Below are 11,116 nucleotides of genomic sequence, written 5' to 3'. Positions count from 1 at the left end.
AAGTTAGCTCACAGTCATGCTGTGGATCTTAAAGTGTTTTACTGTCACACTCCATCAGAGTCCCCTGCTAGCTGTCTGTGACCCTAAATTGACCTTATTCGTCTGACTCTTTAAGGCACGGTAGCTGCTGTGCTGCGGTGACCAGCTGCTCCCCGTCTTCTCGCCATTATCCAGGATTGGGAATAGTAACTGGACCCTGAACTACGGTGACCTTTAGAGTCTCTTATTGCTGTCATGAGTCAGAACACAGTGTCCACAGACAGGTGGCTGGAGTAAGTGCTACACGGGATGAATAAACAATCTTCATCTTTACTTTACATTCACTTCTGTATATTTCACTCTAACCATGGAGTCCTTGCCGCTGTTTGAGTGAAGTGGTGATTTGTGAACGAAGGGAGAAACAAAGTATTGCGAGAATTCATTGACCCGCCCCTCGTCATCTCCCTATACGTGTTTTGATGATTATTGAAAGCACAGTATAAGCAATGGAAATTATTATTCACAACAAATCACAATCAAAAGAACACCGTAAATTTTGCAGAGTAAAAAATGCTTTGCTGGGACATTTGGTCCCAGAACAAATAAAGTTAAATACACTCGATTATAGAGTGAAATCAGCTCTACTGTCTTGTCAAATCAAGTTTTTCAACTCTAATAAGAGTCATTCACAGCATGATAGAGTTGATTTTACACTGTGATAGAGTTGATTTAGCACTGTGATAGAGTATATTTAACTCTATTTGAACTGGGACCAAATGTAGTCCTGTTATATTTTACTCTGCAAAATTTACTGTGAAGTGCCAAAGTCACATGATGACATCATTGTCATCATATTGTCAATTTGTTATATTGATGATGTCATTGATGACATCATCAATATAACATTGTATTTCCTGACTTAAATGCATGCTAGATCAGTGTTCTAGCTCTTCTAGTTTTAGGGCTATGGGCCTTTCACAGTGAATATGTCAGATGCGTCAAATGCTTCAAAAAATGGTCTAAAAGCATTATTTTCAATGAGACTCGTTGCTTTTTAGATGCGTCAGAAGCGTCGCGTCAAAAGCCGAGCTAAACAGACGCTTCTGACGGGAGCGCGCATTGCCGCTTGTCGGCAGGCTGACGCGGTCAAAGTTCAATCCACTCCAACTTTTGACGCTTTGAGCTGTGACGTACCTTCGCGTTGTCCAATAGGAACGACGCATTGGGCCAAAACACGGAAGACTAGTGGCAGAAACCACTGATCTGTACAAAACAAACGTGTCACAGGACTGCTCATTTATAGAGCAGTTTTCTGAAGAAAAGTCCTTGGAAATGTTTTTTGTTGTTTGTTACCTCAGAATTTGATTACTGTTAAAAAACAAAGTTTAGAACACTTGTAATTAAAATAGCTAAATAAATCAATAAATGGTTCTTTAGAAACCTTTCATCTGTAAATTAAAACCACCTGTTATTTCAGATTACATAATTTCTTGTTTAGCATAATGAACCTCGGACATTTATTTTTAGACAAAATAACATGGAAATTTGTAAAAAAAAAAATTTAAGTCTGGTAGATTATTTATATCTCATTTCAACCAGAAAAAGACACTAAATACATACAAATGTTTATTATAAATGCAACAGGAAATAATTTAACAATGACTGCAGTGATTGTAAAGTAGGATTTCTGTGACATAAACCTCATGATGATTTTTTTTTTTTTTAAATAGTCATTTCAACTTGTAATTTCGCCAAAATATGTAATTGCCTTTAATGTTGTTATCAGGACAGAGTCATTTCTAAAATATGAATTTGAGCACAATAAGTGGAGAGCTTCTACCTGTGCAAATGTCTTTTGACTTTGATTCGTGGACATTTTTAATGATCCGTTCATTTATTATTAAAATATAAAATAAAACAGCTTTTTAAAAAATAATAAAATAGTTGCTGTTCAAAGAGCCTTTTATTTAGAAGCAGGTGATGTTCAGCTGGATTCTCGGGACCAGATGAAGGTCTCTTCTGCAGCTTTGAACTCTGGTGGTGTTGCTGAAGACACTTTTGTCCTATTTTGAAGAGCAGAGATGTTTTCTTTTGACTGGACTTCGTGGTGTTCAGCTCATCAATGGAAGTTTGGATGTCTGCACAGCAAATGTTCCTGATTGGGACAAATAAAATTATTTCTTTAAATATAAAGAAACACTAAACAGTTTATATATAAAAAAGGAAAAAATGATGGAAAAAACACCCGAAAAAATAAGTTATTTAAAGTTGAGCTTTTGTGGTGTCTGAAAAAAGCTGTAGTTTTATTTGGTAAAAATAAAAAAGACTGAACCATTTAGAAATTAAAGCGTTCACTCAGATCAACTGTGCTAAAAGGCTACGCTAACGTTAGCCAATCATTAAACCTTCACAGCAGTTCAGTAGACATCACATTTTATTTTTACATTATTCTCACCTCAATAAAGCTGCAGAACTAATCTCTGCTGGGCAAACTGGGACTTCGCATATATCCAAAAAGTGGGAGATTTCGGACTGAGTGGGTTTGCTCCATCACCCCGGCTGCCTGCCTCGCTCTGCCCAGGAATGAAGCCTGAAGGCCGGCTTCTCCGCGCGGGTCGGCCCGCTGTCGCGGTTCGATCGATATCCCACCAAGTCGTCAGTCCTCCCTCGGTCGGCGTCACTCCGAAAAGTAGCTGAAAAAAAAGATTCTCTCAGCAGGGTGATGGGAGAATCGTTCTACTGCTGTTTTTTAAGTTTTTTTGTGGTTAGGCGACCCAAATTCAAGATGGCGATCGCTGAACTTTTTTCAGGTTATGGCCAGAGTGTGACGTAGCAATCTCCGCCCACTTGCCACTTCCGAAGCGGCGCGTCTGACGTCACACGTCGGATGCGTCAGACTCATTGGAAACGCATCCAACGGTTTGGGAAGCGTTGACGGATTGGCCTGAAGTATTCAATGTGAAAGGCCCTTTACTGAGGAAAAATGTGGTTTTTGGATCCTATATTGTCACATGATGGCATATAGTGATGTCATCATGATGTCATGTAGAAATCAGCACATGACAAACTGCACTCAAAACAATGACTCATTGGATGAACTCAATTCAATTATGAGAAGGATTTCCATCTAATAAAAATATGTAGCCCCAACTCAAATAAAGCACATCCTTGCAAGATCTTTTAATAAGGACGTAATAAAATCATTGGCGTTTATTTATTTGTCTGTCTGTTAGCAGGATTACGTCAAAACTACTGCACAGATTTTGACAAAATTTTCACCACAGATAAATATTAGGGCATGGAAGACAACACAGAATTTTGGAGATGATCTGGATCCCGATTGGCGGACATCAAAAAACTCTGATTGCTCTTCTTTTACGTACTTGTGACTACATATTTATTAGATGGAAATCCTGCTCATAATTGAATTGAGTTCATCTAATGACTCAGTTTTTTTAGCGTGTTTGCTGATTCATATGCACATGGGACCATTCTTTTAGCTGTCTGTGTTTCAAAATTATTACAGAAAATGTGAAATTTGTTTCATAATTTAATGTCACATTACAAAATTTGGTGATGTCATCATGATGTCATGTATAGATCAGTGGATAGTACTGTGTCTGCTGAATCATATGCACTTGGAATCACCTTCATTTATTTATTTTAATTTTTTTTTATTACTATTTATTTTATTGCAGAAAATGTGTTTTTTTTTCCATCCTTTAATGTCTTGTGATGTAAGTTGATGATGTCACCATAATACTGCTTGTAGATCAGTCAATGATATTGTGTTGGCTGATACATATGCACAGTATACCCATCATTTTACTATGCTTAGTTTTGAAGTCATTGCAAAAAAGGGATTTTTGCACTAGTTGATGACCTTGATTGACCTTTGACCTTCATATTAATATCATGCTGAGATGTTATCACATGTGCAACATGAATTAATTCAGCCAAAAAGCTCCTGAACTATTCTTTCGGACACATACATGCACGCACACGCATGCACGCACGCACGCACGCACACACGCACGCACACACACACACACACACACACACACTTACTTCTTGACTACTACAAGTTGGCTCGAATTAAGTTGTTGATGTTGGTGTGGTGGATTTTGGCCGCCCAGGTTCATGACACAAATGTTCTATGAAGTTCATGATGGTGATTTTGAGGGATTTGTGGGTCATCCTGGCTGTGTGTATCTGCACTCATGCCCCTGTCTGGTATTACGATGGTGTGCCAACAGACTGAGGACAACTGGCTCCAAACTCTCAATGATGCAACAGTACTGTCAGATTCCTTGGACAACAATCAGATGCAACCTTAACCAAAGATAGTTGGGACACTGGGCCAGAACACTGTCCACCAAAACAACTCCTCTCCCACACACAGGGTCCAGCAATATGTTACACACGCATGTGGAAATGAACACTCCCAAAATGCACTTGTGTGATTCAGTTGAGCCTGTGGATTATAGCTCATCAAGACAGGGTCATTTGATTTTGTGTTAATTTTGTCATGATGTCAATTAGGGAATAATCCTGTTGTGTCTGATGATTTGCAGACGTTAATGCTGGATTACGGTCGCAAATAGCCGTTTTAAAAGTCCATTTGTGACCATAAAATCCAGCACTAACATCCGCAAATCATCAGACACAAGGGGGATATTCCCATTCTAATCCAATTCCAACATATGTACAGTTTATTTTTCTGTAAGTAATTCGGTTGTGAAAGGGTGTGGTCTTCTTGTCAAAGCTTATTTTTGCAGCAGTGTCCACATGCCAAACTGGAAATTCTGTGAGCAGATCCATCGATTTCTCCATCTCGTCAGCTGCATTGAGTTAAATCCATGGTAAATCCATTAAATCCATGCAGTTTGGCATCGTCCTCACTGCACTAGTTTCTGTCACTCTCAGGTGACAGCGCAATTATTTACATCTGCATAGCAGTGTGCGCGGTCTACAGAGGGTGCAGTCCATAGGGCATGGACTAATACATTAAATGTGAAATGGTTTTAATATTTTGCAACCGTTTATGCAATATTTTATGGTCTGAAATTGCACACGTTTAACCAATCAGATTTGCAGAAAAAATGTAATTGGATTAGAATGAAGAATAACTCGACACATTATGTGTGCAAAATAACACGTCCACATGTGTTTTGCTTGCATGTGAAAAACCTGCATGCATGTGCATGTGCATAGCATAGCACATGCATTGCATCAATGAACATTTGGCCTTCAGAACCAATATTTCTGAATGAAGTCCTAGAAAATCACCTACTGTTGGTAAACTGTCCAAACATTAAACTGGTATATCCATAAACAATTTAAGTTCAACCATTTTTAATGTCATTGCACAGCAGTTTGGTGAAATTATGTGCACCTCCTGTGACTAAAAGACATAAAACAGCAAAGGAAATATACCTATGTGAGCAGCACAGACATTATACCGAAAAAAAAAAAAAAACAGAGAGCAAGGCACATTAAAACACCTATAAACTAGAGTGCCATTCACATGGAGCGCAATCCTCCGCTAACACTAATGTCTATTTCTACAAATTTTTACCTTGGAAAAAATTTTCAAGGTCAAAGTCCTGTTAGAAGTGACATTTCATAAGCTAAAATATAATACAAAATATAGATCAAAATGGCTTTTCAATGTTAAAATCAATATCAGCTAAATCCATAATAGGGGGATCTTGTGCATCCATTCATGAGCGTCACTGATTAGATAACGAGGCATTTGGCTACCTTAAGAGAGTCTGACTGATTTTGAGCATCCCTGCTGCAGTGTCTTCTGCGTCCGTGCTACAGTATGCCAACATGCTCTGGCTTCAGGTTTGTGAAGACATCCAGAGTGCACCAGACACAGGCGACATCAGAAGAATGTTTGAAGGCATCAAGAAGGCACTCAGTTGTGCTTCTGCCAAAACAGCGCTGCTCAAATCCAAGTCTGGGGAGATCATTACAGAACCCAAGAAGAAAATGGAACGCTGGGTAGAACACTACCTCAAAGTGTATGGTAGGACAAACCTAGTCACTGAGAGAGCCCTGAACTCAATTCCACAACTACCAACAATGGAGAACCTTGACGGCAAACCAAGTGAAGAGGAACTACAGATAGCAATCAGGCAACTAGCTAGCGGCAAAGCAGCCAGCAGGGACAGTATACCACCTGAGATCATCAAGTGTGTATCTCCAGCCCTCTTGGGACCTCTGACAGGTCTCCTAAAAGCCAGCTGGAGAGAACACTCAGTACCACAGGAAATGAGTGACTCAAACTGCATAAACCTGTACAAGAACAAGGGCGACCATAGCTGCTATGACCACAATCACGGAATATCACTTCACAGTCTGCAAAGCATTTGGCCGTGTGGCGCTATCTCGCCTCCAAAAACTAGCTTTGAGGATCTACCCAGAATCACAGTGTAGCTTCAGGGCAGGCCACTCAACAGTGGACATGATTTTCTCTCTAAAACAAGTGCAAGAGGAGTGCCATGAGCAGCACAGACCTCTATACATCACCTTCATTGATCTACAAAGGCATTTGACATGGTCAGCAGAGACAGCCTCTTCAAAATCCTGCACAGGATAGGCTGTCCGCCAACTCTCCTGAGCATCCTCAGATCCTTTCATGAAAACCAGCAATGTACAATCATCACAGATGGGGATAAGTCTGAGCCCATTACCATCACAAGTGGAGTCAAACAGGGTGTGTTCTAGCTCCGACACTCATGCTCATGTATTTTCTTCTCATATGTCTTACACTATGCCTTCCATGACCTCTCTGAGGGCATCTATCTGCACACCAGACCGGATGGTAAGCTGTTCAACCTCGCTAGATTCAGAGCCAAGACCAAGGTACGCCGTGTGCTGATCCGTGAGCTGCTGTTTTCTGACAATACAGCGATAGTGACCCACAACGAACAAGATCTTCAGATTCTTATGGACTAGTTCTCGAAAGCCTGCAAAGGAGCAGTGACACCACTGTCTATCCTCATCGATGGATCACCCCTAGAAGTTGTCGACAGGCTCACCTACCTTGCCTCAACTGTCAAAGCCACCAACTCCCTGGATGTTGAATTAAATACTCACATTGCGAACGCTACTGCCACCATGGCAAGGCTCACCAAAAGAGTGTGGACAAACAAAAAACTGACCACCAACACAAAAGTTCACATCTATGACATATGCGTGGTGAGCACACTCCTGTATGGCAGTGCGTCCGGGACAATCTATGCCAGTCAGGAACAATGCTTGAACAGCTTCCACCTCCGTTGTCTTAGACGCATTCTTGGTATCACATGGCAGGACAAGGTCCCCAACAATGAAGTGCTGAGATGGACCAAGTTGAACAGCATCCAGACACTGCTTACCAAATGCAGACTATGATGGCTTGGGCATGTGAGCAGGATGCAAGATGTCCGCACCGCAAAGGACCTTCTCTATGGCAAACTAACCCAAGGAAAGAGAAAGCTCGGGCGACCTTACCTTAGGTTCAAGGATGTTTGCAAAAGAGACATGAAGTCCACAAGCATCAATTCTGAAAACTGGGAAAAGATTGCCCCCAATCGCACCATTTGGAGGCAAACTGTCAATGACAGTGTCAAGCTGGCAGAGCAACAGAGGAGAGCTAGCAAGGAGAAGAGATTCAGGAGGCATAAGGAGACTCCTATCACCTAGACACACACAATCATCTCACAAGACGAAAGGCGCCTATGGCTGCAGTGTCTTCTAAAGTGCCGTGATGTTCTGAGTCCACCTGACAAGGATGTGTGTTCCCCAGAATTTGAAGGAAGGCAATCTCTGGATCATACTCCTCAAATGTACAGTGGAGCAGGATCTTCCTAGTGTTTCTTAAAGCTCACAATCATCTCCTTTGTTTTGGAGATGCTTAATGACAAGTTGTTGGTAGGCCACCATTCAGTCAGTCTTCAGACCTCAACCCTGTAAGCAGACTCATCACTGTTCTGTATCAATGACCGCAGTGGTGTTGTCCACAAACTTTGTGCGTGGAAAGGGAACTCAAGATGGCTCAGCACTCAGGTGTTGAGGGTCTGGGAGGCAGAGTGATGAATCCGCAGCCTGCCCATCTGTGACCAGTTGGTTAGAAAGTCCTTAACCCAACTGCATGGGTCCTTGGGTCCTTAACCCTAATACCAGAGACCAGCTGAAGAACAAAAAGAATTAAAAGATGGAACCTAGAAAATGAAGAAGGTTGGAAGGAATACAACAAAGTACTGTCCAAAAAAATTACAAATAAAAAACCTAGTGAATACAAAGAATATGAAACAGTAATAAAGGAAGCCCTAAAAGAGACAATAGGACAGAGAACAATAAGCATAAACCAACAGAAAAGAAGAAAAGACCCAGAAACAAAAGGCCTGTGGGAGAAAGTGAGAGAGAAAAGGAAAATTTTCCAGAAGGCCGGCAAAGAGGAAAAAGAGGAAGCTCTAGAGAGCTACTACGAGGCACAAAGGAAATTAAGAAAGACATCGGATGAAAAATATAAAAAAGAAGTTCAAGAGAACCTGAACAAAATTATTACCAGCAGAGACCCAAGAAATGAGATATGGAAAAGGAGGAAAAAGTTAGCCAAGAAGGGACAGGCAGAATACAACTACATCACAGAGGACAATAGAGAAATCACTGATGAGGAAGACATCAAATCCCACATAGCAAACTACTACAAGGACCTATACCGAGCAAGAGAAGGTAAACCGGAGTATGAGGCATGGACCAATAGAATTTTGGCAGAGGTTGAGAGAGTTACAAACCAACTAAGACCGCAAAACATACCAAAAATAGACCTCGAAGAGATGCTGCGGGTAGAGGAAACTAAAACGGAAAAAGGCAAAGGGACCAGACAACATACCAAAGGAAATATTCATAAATGCAACAAATGGCACTATGAAAATATATTGTACAATGTTTAATCAAACGGCACATACAAACAAAATCCCTGATGAATGGAGGAACGGCCACATTGTAAGTATATACAAAGGTGAAGGAAAAAAAGGCAAATGTGCCAATGAAAGGGGAATTACCCTCAGCAGCAACATAGAGAAATTTTATGAAAGAATCCTACATCATAGAATAAAACCCCTGATACAAATTAGTGAACTACAGGGAGGTGGTAAGGAAAACATAGGAACTGCAGACCATATCTTACTATTAAACCACCTGATTGACAACAAAAAACCAAGATACATAACGTTCCTGGATGTGACCAAAGCATATGATAAAGCCTGGGCAGATGCTCTGATGTACATGCTCTACAAAAATGGACTAAGAGATAAAATATGGCTAAAAATAAAGGAGCTCAACGAAAACCTGAAAGCCTCAATAATGACCAGATATGGACTTACAAGACAAATACAGATCAAAGACAGCATTAGACAAGGAGGAGTCCTGTCAGTTATAATGTACGCACTACTAATAGATGAAATAGGCAAAGAGATCCTGAATAGCAACCTTGGAATAGAGACAGGTACAGGGAAAAAAATAGGATGCCTACTATGGATGGACGACATAGCCCTCATACCAGAGACGGCCAAGGAAATGCAAATAATGATAAATATAACAAATGATCTGGCAAATAGGTACCACATAGAATTTGGGGAAGAAAAAAGTAAAGTTATGACGATAGGGAAACCAAAAGATGATGCAAATTTCTACATAGGACCCAAAAAACTGGAAAAATGTGTAAATTACAAATACCTAGGAAAAATAATCAATAACAACAACCAAGCCGACCAAATAGAAGAAGCAAAAAAGAAAGCAGAAGGAGCCTTACAAACCATCCTACAAATAGCAGGAAGCCCGGACCTAAGAGGAATAGAGATGAGAGTTATCTGGCAACTAGTGTAATCATGCATAATCCAAATAATTGTGTATGCAGGACAGTCAGTGGTAACAACAAAAAAGGAGGGGAAAATGAGGAACCAAATCTTGGACAATATATTAAAACGGCTCCTAATACTACCAACAACAACACAGAGAGAAATCATGTATGCGGAAACAGGGCTCTGGGATATAGACCATATAATACAAAAAAACAAGATCAACTTCCAAAAAAGGATAAATACAGTAGGATCAGATGTAATGAAAAGAATAATCAACAACAATAGTAAACCATGGAAAAGGGAAGTCAACAGGATTAAGGAAAAACTGCAGATAACAGATCAAACAAGCAAAGGAGATATAAAAAGGAAAATAGGCGAACAGCTAAAGAAGAATATCAAAGAACAAGGAGAGATCAAATCAAAGGTAAAACTACATTGAAAACGTAAAAACGTTGGAAGTAGGAAAAAGGAAACCCTACCTGGACAAACTAAACAGGATGGAAGCACATAGCATCATGATGGCAAGAACAAGAATGCTGGCAGTAAAATGCAACTATAGGAATAAATATGCCAATGTATCCTGTAGGTTCTGCAATGCTGAGGAGGAAACTCATAAACATATACTAGAGGAATGCCAGCAAGTCAATAGGCAAGAATGCCCGAAGTAACAAAGGAGGATATCTTTGAAGAAGATACAACCAAATTAAGAGAAACTGCAAAAGCTCTTACACGGATCGAGGAAAAGCTAAAACACTAATGTGCTAGTTCACACCCTGGTTAAGCTGCTTGGTTTCCATTCTGCTGGGGATGATTGCATTAAATGTAGAACTGAAGTCCTGAAACAGCAGCCTCACAGATGTTCCAAATGACAGAGCAGTGTGTAGGGTTTATGGCATCCTCTGTTGACTTATTTTTCTCTGTGGCAAACTGGTGATGGTCCAGGGTGGGTCGTAGTGCAGCCTTGATGTGCCTCAAGACTAGCCTCTCAAAGCACTTCATCACATTGGAGTGAGATCTACTAGTCTGAAGTCATCAGTGCTGCTCACCATCATTTTCTTCAGCACAGGAACAATGGTGGCAGTTTTAAGGCATTTGGGGAAGTGCTTAAAAACAGGTTCATGAGGTGCTGAATACCACTACCAGATCTCTGAGTGCCTTCCCCGGAATGCCATCAGGACCAGCAGCCTTCCTGGAGTTAATACCTTGGAGCAGGACTGTAAGTCACTCAAAGTCACCACACCCCTAATTATGGATAACTTTATGTCTTAAAGCATCTTAAA

Source organism: Thalassophryne amazonica, chromosome 12, assembly GCF_902500255.1.
Source record: "Thalassophryne amazonica chromosome 12, fThaAma1.1, whole genome shotgun sequence".
In the NCBI taxonomy this organism is placed as follows: Eukaryota; Metazoa; Chordata; class Actinopteri; order Batrachoidiformes; family Batrachoididae; genus Thalassophryne; species Thalassophryne amazonica.
This window is presented reverse-complemented; position numbering follows the sequence as displayed.